The sequence below is a fragment of the Salminus brasiliensis genome, chromosome 16 (genome assembly GCF_030463535.1).
Source record: "Salminus brasiliensis chromosome 16, fSalBra1.hap2, whole genome shotgun sequence".
NCBI classification, from domain to species: Eukaryota; Metazoa; Chordata; class Actinopteri; order Characiformes; family Bryconidae; genus Salminus; species Salminus brasiliensis.
In genome coordinates, this window is record NC_132893.1 from 32,963,827 (window position 1) to 32,983,867 (window position 20,041).

Consider the following 20,041-nt stretch of genomic DNA (forward strand, 5'->3'; position numbering starts at 1 on the left):
CATGCCACCTGATGGCGAGGTAACTAAAGCGCGATGTAATCCACAAGGAGGGGAAAGCTCAGACATCCTGAACTTTGAACTTAACTAAACCAGGCACAGTGCAGCTTCTTCTTCTGAAGACAGTAGGAACCAAAAAAAACAGCTGTGGCTGACATGGTCTTTTTTATACAACAGGCTTCCTAAACAAGTCACACAGAGTGTGATATGGACAGTAAAGCCATTGCCTATGAAGCCTTATTCACCGGAGTAGCAGATCTTGTTCTGTCCTCTATTGGTTCATGAGATCAGCCCAGCCAACATGCTTATGTGGAGCTCTCATGGGTGGAGTATGGGCTGGGTGGGATCCATGTGGGCATGGGCTCTGAGTGGGTTTGGGCTTCTCTTCAGTTATAGGGCCCACCTTAGTCTCACTAGGCCCCATGTGCAGTGTACAACCCAGATGACGACCATGTTTAACCCTCCCTGGTCCCATCACTGACCCTGCTGGGAAACTGGTGGGCATCCGTATGTGGGGCCAACATGGAACCATGTTGTGATATGCACAAGGATCTGTTAGCTGTTGTCTCGGAGATGGGGAGCCGAGCGTGCTAGCTACCTAGCGATGCTGCATCAGCGGGAGTTGGAAAAGAGGCGGAGGCTGGCTTCAGACTGGCTTCAGTGGCTGGCTTCAGACAGTTTCGAAAGAGATGTGCTAGTCTTCATCCTAGTGTCAGGGGCATTGCTAGTGCTAATTGCTAATTGGGGGGAAATTAGAAAAGGAAGAACAAGTTGCATTTCAGTACTCAAGAATGCATTCACCAAGATCCCGGCTGTGTCCTTTCTCCACCCTGAACACAGAGGATGCATCGGTGGGTGACCTGCTGACCAGCCAGAACAAAATTTCCCAGAATGTATTGCAATTTCAGCGCTGACACGATGGCAGAAGATGCTAATCAGACCCACAGTTTTATTTTTAAGTTCTCATATTTTGAATCAACAGTGGCGTTCAGTAGGTGGCGGTAATGCACCTCACGTTGGTTCGCTATTGGCCCAGAAGAAGAAGGAGAAACCCTACATCGTGGTTCTGCTTTAAAAAAAAAAAACGCTGTGAGAAATGGGCCGGAAAGCTGTCAAATCTTAGTTTCTTTAATACAAACAATGATTGGCTATTCTGGTATGTGGCGAGGCTCGTATACCCTCCTGTGATTGCCTGTGAAGCTAAGCTGGTTGGCTCTGGATAATAGTGACTAACAGCTGGGCTCATTGTATTGTCAGATGGACTCATTGTATTCCACAGTAGCAAGTACTCAGCACATCTCAATAGGTGTCCTCCGTCTTTGTGTTCTTGCGAGTTCGTTCTGCATCTCTTGGTATTGAGAAACACCCCAGGGTTGAGAACATATTACCCTAACAGGGATACATCATAAAGAATGGATTGGAATAGATGTTGGGAATCAAACATCTAGGGCCCTGTTTTAGCAATCTTTTGGTGAGCCGTCAACCGCGGATCGCGCAGCTTGATTTAGGGGGCGTGTCGGTGTGTCTTTGCTATGGTAACAACGGGAGTCTCTTAGTTTTGGGCGTAACGTGCAGTAATAAACCAATCAGCGTGTCTTTTGGCGTTCCCTTTAAGAGCCAGGTGCGGTCAGACTGACCTTGGTGGGTTGCTATTTCAGTGGTGTAAAGCGTTGGGGGGGGGGTCGTTGCCTAGGCAGTCAGTGGAACTCCTCCTGTGTTTTCTGTTGCCAAGATACACAGCAATACGCCAAAAATTTACCTGAACATCCCTCATTTCGAGACCACCGTGCCCATCAGCGTAGCTACATTCAGAAGCACCGTTGCTGTTTAAGCGCCGCAGACGGAAGGAGTGTAAATACACTATTTGCGGGGTGTCAGATAGCAATGAGCATTGCTCAGGGTGTAAGATACGGCCCCTACAGTTTCTATTCAGTTTATTGTCCAATGCAAGAACATTGAGGATGTGCTTGGACGTTGATGGATCCGTGAGAAATGTAATGAAAACCAATCCACAGAACAGAAAACTTTATGCATAGGCTGCTTTGTTTGGATCCACTTATACCTCCTTGTGTGACCTGAATGGCGTGTGGTGGTTAAAGGCTGAGTGCAAGATGTCTGAGCTCTGTCATAATCTTTATTCACCTCTAAACCCAAAACGAACACTGAAGGCATCTACAGTACCTTTGCGTAAACTGAAGTTCTTCTAAAAAAACACTGGAGTGGATTCAATTCTGTAGTATCCAGAATCGATCCAATTCATCTAGAATGTTTCTAAGTTCAGCCATGTTCAGCTCCTCCTCCTCTGCTGTGTTCTCTCTTCACTGTAGCTTTCTGTAGCTGCTGCCCAGGTCATCAGATCAGACCAGCCTGCACGAGAGCCCTTCCAGCTTCAAGTACGGCTCGGCTCGACCCGCCATCCTTTAAGATCCACGGAAGACGAGCGTCCAGACTTTTTACTGTCCTGCACCGGTGTCCGAACAGCAGAGTCCAACGCTCGCTGTCTTCAAACCCAGCCTGAAGACCCTCCTCTTCTGAGAGTACTTAGGCAGAGTGTGGAGCATGTCCTTTTGTAGGTCGCTCTGGAGAAGCATCTGCTAAATGCCCTTAATGTAAATGTGTAAATAAGTGTAGTACTGCTTTAATGTTCGTATCTGCTCTTCTCTTGTTGTTGTTGTTGTTTGTGTTCGACACACAACTCACAATTTTGCCTCATTTACACGTTTCCCTCCCGAGACTGGGCTGAGAAATCACTCGGCTTCTCCTTCTATTTCTGCTCTCAACCTGCTATTCTCCGACACACACATCCATCCATACACACGGCTCCCAAATGAAGGCGCCGTGCCCCCTCACACAGTCTCTTCCCTCTCCTCTCTTTCTCTCAGTCACAGACACACACTTCCAAACACACACACATGCACGACACCCATGCTGCGCTGCTATCGGCCATTCCAGGCACGCATGCCTCAGCACAATGTAAATTATTCAGCCAGGCTTGCTGGAGGCAGCCGGCGAATCATAAATCGAGACAGTCCTGGGCTGTTTTCGAGGGGTGACTGTGGTTAAACGGAACTAAACATCTATACCAACTATTGCAACCCCCGACGCCACCTCGTATGGAAAGCCAGAGAGCCAGAGACAAAGATTACACCCCGGTTTGACAGTGCTGCGAAGGGCCCTCAGCTGTACAGAGCTGCTGTGGGGTGCCTGCTCCTCTGTTGATGCGTATCGCTCTTGACTGGGCTTCAGAGATTACCCGGCGCTTAATGAATTCAAACCAAAGCAAAGCTTTGCTAACGGCCTTTAATTATGTATGGTCAGCAGGCTGGGCTTGGGCAGGCCTATTCTACCTGGGCCAGTGACTCCTGGTACCTCATCTAGTGTGTGTGTGTGTGTTCATGCTCTGAAACCAAAGCAGCCAAGTCGACTACAAGCTGTTTACTACTACTGAGGCGCAGTCACTATAACCAGAGGATCGCTAGTTAGCCTTGCTCTCTACAGGGGGGCTAGATGGCCCTTTTCCCCACATTTACATTTACATTTACGGCATTTAGCAGACGCTCTTATCCAGAGCGACTTACAAAGTGCTTTGCTATTTACCCAAGAAAAACCTCAGCTAGTTTAAATAGACTAATAATTCAAAGGATACCTCTAAGCTTAGACTCTACTAAACACAAGACAATAAGGTGACCATAGTACTCTATTTGTCCAAGTACTCTCTGAAGAGGTGGGTCTTCAGTCTGCGTTTGAAGACAGCGAGCGACTCGGCCGCTCGGACACCCAGGGGAAGTTCGCTTCCACCACTTTGGTGCAGGACAGAAAAAAGCCTGGACGCTTGTCTTCCGTGGATCTTAAAGGATGGCGGGTCGAGCCGAGCCGTACTTGAAGCTCGAAGGGCTCTTGGTTGTGGATCGGCTTTTGACCATTACCATCAAGTACGGCGGGGCTGGTCCGTTCTTGGCTTTGTAGGCCAGCGTCAGGGTTCTGAATCTGATGACCTGGGCAGCAGCTACAGGAAGCCAGTGAAGAGAGAACGCGGCAGTGGAGAGACAGGGCTGAATTTAGGGACATTGAAGACAACCCGTGTCGCTGCATTCTGGATAAGTTGCAGGGGCCTGATGGTGCGAAGAGTAAGACCAGCCAGAAGAGAGCTGCAGTAGTCAAGTCTTGAAATGACAAGAGACTGAACAAGCACCTGGGTGGCCTCTCTAGAGAGGAAGGGTCGAATTCTCCGGATGTTGTACAGGAGAAATCTGCAGGACCGAGTTACGTTTGCAACATGACTTGAGAATGATAACTGATCATCCATGACTACACCAAGGCTTCGAGCTTCCCCACAACGCTCCATTGGCAGCCGGGGCCCTGAGAGATCACAATTGGCCTTGCGCTTTCCAGGGGGACTAGATGGCCCTCTTCCCCACATCAGTCCAGTGCAATGCTGGCTGGCAGTGGCGTCTGCTGGCCAATGCATCAGAGCCGGGTACAGGGCACTTTCCTCAGATGGCGTTGGTTGCTTAGTGACGTTGCAGACGTTGACGGCAGTTCGGGAAAATTGCTCACTGGCTGGTTGGCTAACTGTGCACATGTCTTGTGAGGGTTGGGAACACTGAATACCATAGGGGGAATATACATGTTTGGGCTGGGTAATTGGTGGCCCAAATTGGGGATTAAATGAGTAAAAATCATATATATTAAAAAAATGGATAAATTACTAATAAATATATATATAAAGTCACCTTAAACCCATTAAGTCCATTGTTGTGCTCGGGTGTATTGATATAATCATAGAAATGCTTAGCAGCAGTAATGGTAATTTTAATAAAAGTAATGATGATAGTTATAAGTAATAATAGCAGCAATTAAAAAATGAATACACTATATGGACAAAAGTACACTATACCCGCTCATTCATTGGGAAGACTTTCTACTAGATTTTGTAGTATTGCTGTGAGGATTTTATTGCATTCAGCAACTAGAGCGACCAATATGTCTGCATCTATGCTGTAGCTTATGCATAGCTCAAACGTCCCAAGAAAGCCACCAACATCTTGTAATCCATCAAGATAGTCAACACAGTGGCACTATGAACCCTCCCATCACCAGAAAGTGTTTTGGCTGCAGAATATAAATGCTTACAACAGGGTAGGTCACTTGCACAGATTACGCCATAGATCACCATCCCACCTCATCCTCAACTGCCCAAATCATCCCAAAAGTCCCGGATGGAGCTCCACCACCATCATTCCAGAGAACACAGCTCCTCAACTGGGCTAGTAGAGGGGTATATAAAGCCCCACAGCATTGAGCTGTGGAGCTTTATATACCCCTCTACTAGCCCACACCTGGCATTAGGCAGGATGGTGCCAATAGCTTCATGCCTATCTGCTCCTTGTCTGTCCTATTCTGCTGGCAGTGCTTCTCTACAGAGAGTGCATTAACTGTGTGTGTGCATTTGCACATCTGTCAGCAGTGGGGGCAACATAAGCAAAATAAGCTAAATGCATTCATTAGAAGGGGTGTCCACAAACATTTGGACATATAGTGTAGTTAGAGTGCATGTACATGTCAGTGTAAGTGGTAACGGAGGGTGGGCAAACTGGTCGAGGGCGAGGAAAATGAAGTGAACCTCTGTGGGAAGGAAGGCATTCCTAAGGTGCATTGACTGCTCCCAGAGTAGGCTCCCAGCTCCCAGCTGAAGAAGACGCCAGCAAGCCTGAGTGTAGTAGACTTGGCTGTGTGTTGGCTGTGACAGTGAAAGCTCCGGCAGGGTAACAGCACACCGGCATTCAGGGTTGGAGATGCAGCGAACTGGTGCTTCAGTCTCCAGCATAAGCTGATACCACACCATTCGTCTGGGGGACATGCTGGTCTCAGTTCAAGCCTGTAAGGGGGGCACATGCACGCACTCAGCCATGCTCATTGCTAAGTCCATTGCATTTCCTTATGCAACTATGTATTCGGTTGTATATCCAACACTTTGCACCATTAAAAGTACTCTGTATTCTCTATTAAGTGCTACCATTGCTTTCCCATTGACCTTAATGGATGCAGACTGACGCAGGAGCAGGCTGATAGTGAATAATTAGCATGCTGCGTTTGCTTGAGATTAGAGGGGCTGTAATGTGACGTTTGATCTGCCGATATGTGTGTTGATCCCTGTGACACAGCAGACGTCGTCTGTGAGAGAGAGAGAGAGAGAGAGAGAGAGAGAGAGGGAAGGAGGCAGACAGACAGAGATGGAGATAGGACGAGAGAGGCAGTGGGAGGCAGACAGACACTGAGACTTGACTTTATTAAAAGTCACTTATTTAAGCATTATTTATGAACAGGGCTGGCAAAAACAAGAAGAATGAGCTCCGGAAGAAAAGGTTCACTGGTTGAGCCATAAATCACCTGCAATAAAAAAGCCAGACATCCTATTATTATGAGTTTGATAAAAGGCAAATTCAACCCCTATGCATGCTTCCACTGCAGACTCGGAGCAAATTCAAAGCGTCTGGGTCCAGCCCTTCAGGCTTCATCCTGAAGGTTTTCCAAATGGCTCGTTTTTTTTTTTTTTTCTTGGCCCACTCAAACATTTGCCCAAATCCATTTTCTCCCGCTGAGTCCGAGAACCTACAGCCAATAACGAGCAAGAAACGGATAAGCAGGAAGCACAAAGCTTTGAGAAATTGGCCCGAGAGTTCAAAAGAGGAACCATTGTGGGACAGTCAAAGTCAGCATGGAATAGAGTGTCATGTTTGAGACGGAGGAAAAAAATAATACAAAGTGATGAAACCAAAGGTGCAGTTTCCTCTGGGAGCAGAGGGAGTGTGCCCTCCTTACTTTACCGAATCCAGCTTTTCCGTCCCTCCTGTTTTCAAAGTTAACACAAAACTCTGGGAAAGTGAAGGCCTGGGCCGATTCTCAAAAAATACCCCTGAGAAAGATCTGCAGTACTGAGATTCAGATCAGGGGGCAGCACATATATTTTACGGCTATTTCCATAGTCATGCTACATACATTTCTGGGGTTATGCTACACTCGTACACTTGTATCCGTGGTTACACAAAGCCTATTTATGCATTTGGACTACACCCATTTCAGCAAAACATTTTCCTCCACGGTTGCACTACATCGAGCATTTCACGTTTATGCTACACCCATTTCATACCTGTGCTACACCACTTCCCCCATTTCGATTTTTACTGTGCTAAAAATGTGGTTATGCTTCACCCGTTTTATTGTTACAGGACACCTATTTTCATGATTACATTACATCCATTTCTGTGGTTTTTGCTACGCCCCCTTCCATGATTCTATTGCACCTATTTCCATGGTTACTCTGCACACATTTCCATGGTTATGCTACAGTCATTTTATGGCTATGCTGCACTCATGTCCATGTTTAGCCTAACCGTCTTTTGTGGTTTCCATAGTTGCACTACACCAATTTCCATAGTTGCACTACACCAATTTCCATAGTTACTGTACACTCAATTCCATAGTTACATTGCACCAATTCCCATGGTTACACTACACCCATTTCCATAGTTACGCTACACTAATTTCAATGGTTACTCTACAGTCATTTTGTGGCTATGCTACACTCATGTCCATGTTTGCCCTAACCCCCTTCTGTGGTTTTGCTATGTGCATTTCCATGGTTACACCACACCCATTTCTATAATTACAGTGTACCTATTTCCATAGTTACACTACACCTATTTCCATAGTTACACTACACCCATTTCCACAGCTACACTACACCCACTTCCATGGTAGCACTACACCCATTTCCATGATTACACTACACCTATTTCCATAGATACACTACACCCATTTCCATTATTACACTACACCCCATTTCCATGGTTATGCCACACACACACTCTGCATTTTATATCTATGCTACACCCATTACCATAGTTGCTCTGAACTTCCTACCATGGTTAAACTACACCCATTCCCATGGTTATGGTAGGTCCAACTCCATAATGCTTCTCTTTCTTCTGAACCACTTTACTCTTTACTTCACTTTATATTATACACATTATGAAGTTATTATGCACTATGCATTATGCACTGCATACAGCAAAATGTGTCCTCTGCATTTTACCGATCTCTGGTAGTAAACACACACACTCACACAGAGCGGTGGGCAGCCAACTCCAGCAGAGCTGACAGAGAGGGTGAAGGGCCCTGCTTGCTGAGCCTGGGTATCAAACCCACCACCCTGTCATCAATAGCCCGGAGCTCTAACCACTGAGCCACCACTGCCCCACAAGGCCCATAGCATTATTGTACAATGACGTTTTCTGGACAGTTTTAGCGATACAAACCAAATACTGAGACATATAGAAACAGCATGAGTGGGTATTATTTGATTAAAATGCAGAGTGGTTCAGAATGTCTACTGCTAGTCTTTTTACAGCTGCCTCCTTTCAGTTATACAACATCTCCCTTCAGCTCATGAAAATGTATAGATTTTTACACATATGATATAATGTCTTTTTACCCAGTGCAGAATAATAAAGACAGACAGAGAAAGAGAGAGAGAGAGAGAGAGAGAGAAGTAGAGAGATGGCTAGCAGGTGTCTGATCTAGATATACATGTGTGTGTATGTGTGTGTCTGTGTGTGTCTGTGTGTGTGTGTGTGTGTGTATGTGTGAAAGGATGGATATGCTTGGCGGGGCAGCCGGCATGTTTAGTGAGGCAGTTTGCTGTCTAATTACACACTGCAGGAGTCACCTTCCTCTGGCCGCGTACACACACACACACACACACACACACACACACACCCCAAATAAGAGCACACACAAGCTTTGAGGGCTAAACTCTCTGCCCAAAAGCAGATGTTTCACACAACATTGCTCTTCGCCTACACTGTTTTTGCTTTATCATGATGGTGAATGACTGTAATGGTCTTCGGAAACCTCCAAAGCGTCTCTGAAAGTCCACACACTCAAAGCAAGTCCGCCTCTGAGGCGCTCTGAGCATGAAAAAGGGTGAAAGCAGAGAAAAAAAAAAAAAAAAACTTCTTTCGCAGTGTTTTTGGGATTTGCGTGCCCAAGAGCATGGTATACGGCCTGGGCTGAACTCCGCTACTCCTGCCAGCCATTACAACCCCTTGCTAGCTAACCTAGAGAGAGAGAGAGAGAGAGAGAGAGAGAGAGAGTCATAAATAAGTAAATGAAGTAGAAATGAAAATAAATAAGTGAAACAGACGATCACAGAGTCGACTCAGGGATCGCTTTTCATTATGTCTGTTAGTTTATTTTTAAAAACAGCTCTTATGCTCTCACTCGCCTTGCTCCTTTCTTTCATTCCCATTCTGATTACTTATTGATGGCTGTGATGTCTTCTGTGATGCTCGAAAGCTGATTGAATCTCACATAACAATATATATATATATATATATATATATATATATATATATATATATATATAAGCTTTCCAGGCTTATATAAAAAAATTAGTCACTTTTTTTTAAGGTGGTAATACCTTCAGATGGCGAAATTCCACCCAGAATAGTGGGAAACCTACGGACAAGGAGCGCCGACGGGTTTCATGGCTTGTGAATGAAAATTGCTTCGCTTCCAGGCAAGAACTGCTTCTAAAAGTCAGAGCAGGTCCTTCACCACCCATTTCTGAAAGAACTCTTCATAGGGAGCTGCATTTTTATTCGCAAGCCATGAAACCCACCTGAGAGGGGTTTGAGGGGGGCGAGTCTGACTTCAAGTCTCAAGTCTCTAGAAGTCAAATCGCAAGTCAGTCAGTCAATATTAACCTCAAGTGGGATTTGGGTCCAAATCACTTGCCGGAGTCCACATTTCTCTAAGTCCCCTTTCAGACATGCATGGTAACCCAGTTGTACCAGACATTGCCCAGACTTCATCCTGTCCCTACTCCAACACAATGTCCAGGTAATGACCGAGTCAGCCCATGTGTGAATGGACCAGGTCTTTTTCCGGAGAATTCACAGTGGGCGTGTTGATGACATCAGTACAGATGACCCCGTAGCCTCGCTGTTGCCTCATATTTGAAAAAAGGCTTAATAATGGCTTAAGGCTTTCTAATAAAGCATCACAGCATCAGCGTCCGGAGTCCGAAAGAGCACAATTGGCCGTGCTCTCTCCGGGTGGGTAGATGGCGCTCTCTCTCCTTATCATTCACATTACAGCGATGTTGGCTGGCATCTGGCATCTGTTGGCTGGTGCAGTGTAACTGGAGACCTGGTGCTGTCAGCTGCCTGGAGCCTGTTGGTGCCGGGGGGAGCTACGAACTGGTGGGTTCAAATGATTTAATAATGTACAACATATAGGTATCAGTCAACACGGTAGGCTAAACCAGTAGCATAGGCCAAATTGAAGCTGTACCCATATAGAGTGAGGGTTACCTGGTGGCTGTTAGCTTCCGTTAGTTTTACTCTTAAACAGATGTGTTTGCCTCTGTATTCCATCTCCCCGCCCAAGTTTTATGTGCATTTTGTATGTCTGCACTGTCTCGCCGAGGAAGGTTGGTAGTTGTGTAGCCACGGCGATGCTCCTGACAGTCAGGCCTGCATCAGCAGAAACATGGCCCATAAATTTGCCGGGGTCTCAAACGCACGGCACTACCATTCTGTGCTAAATGAGCCTGGCCACTGGAGCGTACCTCTACAGGCGCTGCTCACTTCCCTCCCAACACTCATCTGAAATCAGACCCTATGCCCCCTGCACCCCCCACCCCACCCCACCCCACCCTGCCTGAGAGAGGCTTTCCACATGCAGAGCTGCTCATGCAAACATCTACATAGCCACCGATGTTGTTCGGTTTGTTGAGCAGTTAGTTCTACCAGTGTCCATATGTCGGCCTTCATGTACAGCTTGATCTCTGCAACCTTTGCTACACTCTGTGGAATGCAGAGCTCCAGATTGAGCCTCAGCGTGGGGTAGAGGTCAGAGAAGTTGGGCCCCCTCAACACACTGCCTCACACATACACACATATGCAGACAAATGCACAAACACATGAACGTGGTCCCATATGCTTCCTGTGAAGTTACTGTTGTTACTGCAATGCATTTGATTTACGCTGCTGCTGCGGAGAACCCTGAGAGGCTTCTAGGGCTTCAGAGGAGGACTAATGATTACTTGAAATTATGTAAATATATACTGTAGATGTTACAGTACTTGACTGGAAGCAAAATAATAAAGTACAATTATTAAAACACCAACATACCAATGTCCAATCAAGGTTTTTGTCTGTTCAGATTTTAGGCAGGTATGGCTAAATAGGATATCCCATTGGTTAGGCCTTCAGGAGATGGACTGAAGATGGGTTTCAGATTCACCACCAGCATAATTATTAAAACAAATGGTAGTAGAACGACCCAATCCTGTTTGGATTTCCAATGCCTGGGACCAAATTTTGAATACCCTTTTTTTTAAGGATCCTCAAAGCACCTTAAGAGGTTCCTCCACAGTTTCACATTGAAGAACCTCCAAATGTTCCTCAAGAATCTTCTTCTTTTGACAGTGTACTTTCTTCAAAATGAGAAATTTCATATTTACCTGCATCTGTTCTGATGGGATCTGGAGTTTCTACAGTCAAAACTCTGAGGTGCCAAAACCAATGTACAGCTGTTCATTTAACAGTGTTAAATATTAGGTCAAGTCAAGTCAAGTGGGGTTTTATTATAATTTTAACTACATACAGAGTACACAAACAGAGTGAAACGAAACAACGTTCCTCCAGGACCATGGTGCAGCATAGACACAGTGCATACAGAACACAAGTGCAACACAGTACAAGTGCAGACAGACAACACAACGCAGTACAGACAGAGAATAATAAATAATTATGGGGAGTATGCAAATTATGCAGTGTGTAATAAATATTGAGTCCAGTGAGGTAGTAAAGTTATTAGTGCAAAATGCTTCCCATATTGTCTGGGTTCAGACTCTGGAGTTGAGAAGTCTGATGGCTTGGGGGAAGAAGCTGTTGCAGAGTCTGGTCGTGTTGGACCGGATGCTGCGGTACCTTCTTCCTGATGGCAAGAGGGAGAACAGTCTGTGTGAAGGGTGGATGGAGTCATCCACAATGCTGGTTGCTTTGCGGATGCAGCGGGCGGTGTAAATGTCCATGACGGAGGGGAGAGAGACTCTGATGATCCTCTCAGTGGTCCTCACATTAAGAATGTACTTTTTAAGAGAAGCTGAACTGTGTTTGGTATTCTTCCGCTCTAATTCCATGTCTCAAACCACACATTGTACCCTACCTACCAACCTACCTTTCTACCTAGCAACACTTTCGATGAGTTTTGCTCTGCCTCGAACCCATAGTGTCTGTGTTTAGTGTACTTATGTGTGGTTTGGGATGCCAGTAGCTGTAGCTTTTAGCTTTAGCATTCTTTTAATTGTAGTTTTCTTCAAAAATACAGTGTAGGCACTAACGTCAGATATGTTGGCTAATATGATTATAATAATTTTTTCAGTCTTTTACTTAGATATAATTCTAACATTGCTACGTTGTTATGGACAAGTCTAGCGGCGTTGAATACCTGTGAATACTTAGAATACCTGTGTATGAGGTGGAATAATACTTGAAGAGCTTTGGTCAGAGTGCCGTTATCGTGCAACATTGGCACTCCTAGAACGTCTCTCAGCCAATCAGACTGTAGGGTTGGTACTAACTGTGGTATAATTACTTACATTTACATTTACATTTAAAGCATTTAGCAGACGCTCTTATCCAGAGCGACTTACCTCGAAAGAGCTTTACTATTTACCCAAGAAAAACTCAGCTAGTTAGAATAGACTAATAGTTCAAAGATACCTCTAAGCTTAGACTCTACTAAACACAAGACAATATTGTGACCATAGTACTCTATTCGCTATTCGTCCGAGTACTCTCAGAAGAGGAGGGTCTTCAGTCTGGGGTTGAAGACAGCGAGCGTTGGACTCTGCTGTTCGGACACCCAGGGGAAGCTCGTTCCACCACTTCAGTGCAGGACAGTAAAAAGTCTGGACGCCTGTCTTCCGTACTTGAAGCTGGAAGGGCTCTTGGTGTGGATCGGCTTTTGACCATCGCCATGAAGTACGGGGAGCTGGCTGGTCCAGTCTTGGCTTTGTAGGCCAGAGTCAGGGGTTTGAATCTGATGCGAGCAGCAGCTACCGGGAGCTACAGTGAAGAGAGAACACAACTTTTCATTTCAAGAGTCATTTTGGAGCATTTCTATTGGTCTATTCATCAGCATGATAATCTGGGAACAATGTCAAGAACAACTGCCAGATTCACATTAAGTCAAAAAGTGAAAAACAACATAAATGGAGATTAAACTAAAGCATGTGAAGCATAATAATAATAATAATAATAATAATAATAAATAAATCAAATTATAATTATAATAAAAAATCCCAAATGTGGAATTGACCAAACGTTTACAATCGGTAATTTTCACACAATTACTACGAGCAAGAAATAATGAATCATAATGTTAATAAAATAAAATGTCATAAACAAGATATTTCAAGGCGTATGAGCCATGAGGGGGCCAGTAAGGTTAAATGGGATGCGAATAGAAACTCTGGCTCAACCAAATGAACAGCTTTTTCATTTTGGAGTATTTATTCATGAATTCCATTATATATTTATTTATTTAGCAATTTCATTGTACTGTGTTTCATATTTTAGTGGAATTAATTACCACCTACTAACTTCAGACGTACAGGGCCTGGTTAGCAGACAGAACAACACAAACACATTTATCATTATAAATAACCTACTGATATTTGATTGTGTGTGTGTGTGTGTGTGTGTATGGGGGGGGGTGCTGTAGGACTTACAGTGCGGGCAGCAGTGAAGCCTGTTTGCGAGACACTGTTGTGTGTGTTTCTCGCTCACTCTGCTATCGATGCTTTAATGGTCAGAGACAATAGTGTCTCAGCTCTAATGAAAGAAATATTGCCTTTTCATTTATTTTTTAACAGCAGGTCCATTTCGTTCACTTTGCAATTGTACCTAATTATTGCATTTTGCCCAGAACAAAAGGTGAACGGCAGCTTATAGAAGTCAATGGAGTGATTATCTTGCATGAGCTGTGCAGAGCTTTCAATAAAGCTGCCTTCAGCACAGTGCAGCCGTGTAGGCTGGGACATATTGGACGTATCTGGATGGCATGCAGAGAGAATCTCCGCAGCCCTGAATTGGGTCTAGCAGATTCTGATACAGTAGATTGTTGTTAACTGTTAAAAAAAAAAAAAAACTCTTACAGTAATTCAGCAGCTATATTACTGGAGCGGGGAAGCGATTAGACGATTGTGCTATTCCTGGCTGTGAGGAAGTGAATGGATCATTGCAGAATCCCAAGGGATCCACACAGCTAAAAGGAGAAGCTGACGCTTAATCCTGATGTTTAAGTTAGAACTTGACAAATTGTTTCATACAGTTGTTTTTTTGTTGAAATAATATATGAGGCACATTATTAGAACATATATATATATATATATATATATATATATATATATATATATAACTAAGTGTCTGGCAGCCACTGTATTCCAGGCATTTCATCAAACAAAGCTGAATTAGCTGAATCTGCAGACTATGAATGGCATAAAGTCCCTACTGCAATGTGAAAGACTAGTGGAGAGCCGGCCGAGACATGAGAGCTGTGATTGGCGGTCGAGGCCATTTCACCATAATGATTTCTGAAAGCTCTCAAAGTTCAGATATTAGTCCTGTGTTTAAATCTGAATAATAACTTCTTTACATTATAATTATTATCATCATTTATTCGCATTATCTGAGCATCTGTTTTTGAGAAGTTGTCATTTCTGCAAATAAATAAATGCTCTAAATAGTAATACAAATAATATTGGTATTTGGAATTTAGGGGAAATGTCAGTGGTTTATGAAATACAATGCTAATGGTAATTTCCCTTAAACACACTGCCTATAAATAGTACAAAACAGAGAAACTGATCATGTAGGGTGGTCTCTTCATTTTTTCTGGACATATGCTTGGACATATTGTTATTACATATAGATGCTTCCTTACTGCTGTCTTAAGGAGAAATACAGAACCAAGCTGTCTTCTTCGGACTAGCTTAAAATCTCAAGATCTTTAAGGAACGTTTGGAGGTTTTATGGTTTAAAACTGTGAAGAAACCTGAGAAACTTTTAAGGAACCTTTTTTTTCTATAAAAAACTTTTTTGAGGCTTCCTCAAAGGTTCCTCAAGGATCTTATACTTTAAAGTGTACTTTTTACTGTATTTATGTTTACCTGCATCTGTTCTAGAGCTGCCGTAGTGAAGGTGTACTGAGAATGGACTCTTCCAGTGGCATAACAGTGGTGCCCCATGGGCCAATGATGCCAGAGGCCATCTCTGTGAACCACCTAACCTGTTTAATAAACACCTTCTATCACTTAACATAGTCCATGCCAGAGGATTTTACTAATAATAATCTCCCTTGTAGTTTTCAGTTCATTACCAATTCGAATGCTAGGTTTATTATTCTGTCATTTAGAAACGATTTGGTAACTGTTTGGTTTAACAAACCTTGTGGAGTCCCACAGGGTTCTATTTTGGGGCCTATCAAACTGACAAAATCGTTGTCATTGACGATAGTGTGGGCTTACATAAAGGGTCTTAAGGGTTAGTGTTGTATAGACAGTTCTGAATACAGACCCCTGTAATAATAATCATGACATTTCCTAAGATTGCACCACTCCTGGCGCTCCGGATCAAGTGATCTGACTCAACACAGCTTACAGTCTGTTCAGGCCGAAAACAGAATCTGAAAATACTTGCAGGATTGAGGTCTAGCTAATGTTGCCATCTACGCTCGGCCTGTCACTTCATTCAAAAAGTAATAAAGCCAAAGTTTCAGGTCGATGACAAAAGCTATGCGAGGGGTCTGAATGCATTAATTTAAATACGGGAATTCCTGCCTTTTCCTGTCTAAATCCGCCCTTGGCTGATCCTCTAGTCTTGTGGTGCGAGGGAAACTTCCCTTGGGTGCATCCAGAGATTGATCAATACACCCTCAGGCTCTGCTGAAATATGAAATAATGTTATTTCCACAGCCCCCAGGCGTGGACATATACACACAGGGTGAGGTCTGGGGTCGGCTGTATTCCAGCGTGCCTGGAGCAGTGGCCTGGACGTGGGAGGAGGGAATTCCTTGCACAAACCCACAATGGCAGTAGGATGGATGGATGGCACTGACTCATAAACATCTCCCTCAGATTCTGCTTTAGGTGCCTGTATATCATAGAGGTGGGATTCAGCCTTCTGAACCTTCAGGGTTCAACCTCACCAACACCCTGAGACCACAGTGTTCCCATGTGAAATATTAATATATATTGTTTTATTAGGAAGGGCTGTACACCTGCTCCTTCATACAATTACCTAATCAGCCAATTGTGTGACTGCAGTGCAGTTCATGCAATCATGCAGATACGGGTCAGCAGCTTCAGGCAATGCACACATTAAAAACGTGATCTCAGTGATTTGGAGTGAGGCATGATTGCTGATGTCAGAGAGGGCTGGTTTGAGGATTTCTAGAACTGCTAATCACCTGGGATTTTCAGCACAGCAGTCTCTAGAGTTACTCTGAATAGTAGAATACAAAAAACACATCCAGTGAGCAGCAGATCAGCAGTTCTGCAGAGGGAAACACCTTGTTGATGAGAGAAGTCAATGGAGAATAGCTAGACTGGAGACTGGAAAGGCTACAGTAACTCAGATAACCACTGAAGCATCTCAGAATTCACAACAACATCCCCAACCTTGAGCAGGATACAGGGCTACAACAGCAGAAGACCACGCCACGTTCCACTGCTGTCAGCAACGAACAGAAAGCTGAGGCTGCAGTGGCTCACCAACACTGGGCAGCTGAAGACTGGAGAAACATAACCTGGTGTATTTTTAGAACAAAATTAAGCCCTCCCCAGTATTAGTGCGGTAAACTACATGTCCAAATATTTGTGGACACCCTTCTAATAAATGCGTTCAACTGTTTTAATGAGTTGCATTTAATGCCATTGCTGACACATCTTAGGACTTTCTGGATGATGAGATGGGGTGGTGGTAATCTAACCTCCTGAACTTACTTATGCTTTTGTCTCGGAATGCAATCAAATCTTCACAGCAATGCTCCTCCAAAATCCAGTAGAAAGCCTTCTTCCCTGGACAGTAGAGCCAGTTCCTTCAACAAAAGCAGCATAAACTCTTTTTAATACCCTTGATTTCAGAAGAAACAATGAATGAGCAGGTGTCTCAATACTTTTGTCAATATAATCTAATAGAATGTCCTTTTTTGGGGGGGGGGTTTCTGCAATCTACACAGGGCCACAATTACTCATTCATGGTCAAAAATATATGTACCGGTGTCCCTAGTTAGAACCGAACTTCACCATGCTGCTTTGCCATCAGCAACCAGAGTCTGAGAGAGCACAATTAGCTGTGTTTTCCCTGGATAGGATAGATGGTGCTCACCGTCTCACCGTCACTCTTGAAGTGATGTAGGCCAGCACAGATGTCTGTTAGCTGGTGCGGCAGAACTGGGGACCCGGGGCTTACTCTCTTGTATTGTATAGCTAGTGCTAGATGGAGTTACGAATGGGTGTGTTTACTGGCAGAACCAAATTTTGAAAAATATATTGAATGTTTGATATATTGATGCTTTACTGGAATTGGTTACCCTCCTCTATTAGCATTTACACCGTTATAATTACTTTATAACAAAAATCTGATTCTCTAAAAACTAAAATATTATTTTTGTGCAATTAATTAATTAATTAAGTTATTTTGTTATTTCATAATATAAACACTCTGATTTATCTCCTGATATAATTTCTGTAACAAAATGCATAGTTTTTGTTTGCTGTTCTTCTGATTGGTATCATAAATCCATATGTGGAGGCCTTGTTTAAAACCTATGGGTTGGTGCAATCTATGTGTTTCTGCCAGGATTTGAAAAATAATGAGCTCGGTCCTCCTCTCGTTTTAGTTTGACACCTCATAAAGATTTTTTGATGGACTGACTGTGTGTTCAGCTTCTCAGACAATTCCGACAGCTATAGTCCAGGCGTTGACTGTATTTAGCTCTGAGTGCTGATGATGAGTAATTGGAGAGTCTTCTTTGATGACAAAGCCTTCGTCTTATCTTTTTCTTCTCCCTCCTGTGGAGACACCTTGACCGGTGGCCCTGTATAAAACAACGTGAGAGGAGAAGGATGCTCCCAACCAGTGTTATATGTTATAACTTCACCGGGAATCATCTGTCAATGCTGTCTATTCATAGGATAGATTTTGGGCCTCCTTTTGCTTTCAAAACAGCCTCAAGTCTTCATGACATGGATTCCACATGATGTTGGAGTTGCTTCTTTGAGATTCTGGCCCAATTTGACATAACTGCATCTCATAATTTATGCAGATTGTTCAGGAGCGATCCTTCATGCTCTGAATTGTCCATTCTAGCACTTCCCAAAGGTGCGACTGTGTTCAGACCTGGTGACTGGGAAGGCCACTGAAGAACACTTAGCTCATTGGCAAGTCCAGAAACCAGTTTAGGTGACATGGTCCCAAAAGTGACCTCAAACCAGCCCATGTTTCTCCAGTCTCCAACTTCGGTAGGTTATGGCGAGTCTGCCCACTGCAGCCTCAGCTTTCTGTTCTTGGCGGACAGTAGTGGGACCTGACGTGGTGTAGTCCATCCTCCTCAAGGTTGGACCCGTCGTGTCCATTCTAAGATGCTTCTCTGCTCCCCACAATTGTACAGAGTGGTTATCGGAGTTAATGTAGCCTTCTTGTCCGCTCTGACCAGTCTGGACATTCTCTTTATGGCACCAATCTGTGAAGTAAACTCTAGAGACAGTTGTGCTGAAAATCCCTAGAGATCCCTGGAGCAGTTCTAGAAATACTCAACCCATCCCAACTCACACCAAGTTCTCACAATCAAGCCACGCTCAAAATCACTGAGTTCGAGTTTTTTTCCCCATTCTGATGGTTGATGTGAACATTACCTGAAGCTGCTGACCCATATCTGCGTATTTCAAAGCACTGCCACATCAGCTTCAACGGGATTAGCTGATTAGATGACCATATGAATGAGTAGGTGTACAGATCTTCCTAATAAATTGCTCGGTGAGTGTTTACATATGCATGTGTAGACATCACCACCCTGGTTCCTACAGTGTATCCTTTCGCACCAAACGAGCTGTGACCCAATTACGCAACAAGTCCGAAAAATCAGTGAAATTTTCTTTTAAATGTAACTAGAAACTGTAGCGGCTTTCGGTCCAATTATCGAAATTCAGAGCGTTGTTCACTCCAAAGGATATTTGTTGTGGAGAGTAAGGCTGCTAGATAGATCTGTGGTACTATTTTAGTCCTGTAATTGAGTTACTTGTAGCCTGTGCCATAGGTGAGGCTGGGGGACCGGGAAATCCATTAGCCTACACAATACCCACAGAAGGCAGAAGGTAGATCTGCAGCAAGTGCAACTGAGAAAATGCTGTCAGCAAATCCCTTGGAGTAACTTAACTATGAGCCACATAGTTTCTCATTAGTTTTGATGGGATTTTTGCCAGCGTTCGCTAAAGCTTGTCCAACCTCACATAACAGGCTATGAAAGAGCACATTTGTGGGCAAAGCATGGATAAGTCAATTAACCCTTTCAGACCTTGTATCCAGTCCAGTGGACATCAGTTTCATCTGTTGTTGCTTTTTTTTTCCTATGATTTTCTATGCTTTTTTGTGGAAGGACCATGAATAGGTCACCTGTTTTGTAGCTGTCAGCAAGACGGTCATTGGAAGCAAGCCAAGGCTGACCAAGGCTCAACCAATAAGCCACGCAGGAGAATCATTGGTATGTAAGCGGGGGATGCAAGTTTAGGTATTTTCAGACGAGGGCAAAAGGGGTCAGGCTTCTTTTTGGGGAAAATGTGCTGAGGTTTGGCAAAACTCACGGACATCGTTAATATTCTCAATGGGCAGCCAGAATTTGGCCTTCCAGTTTTACACCAGGCTGTAAAACTGCACTGATGAGTCTCTAGTGAGGCTCTAGTGGAAGACTA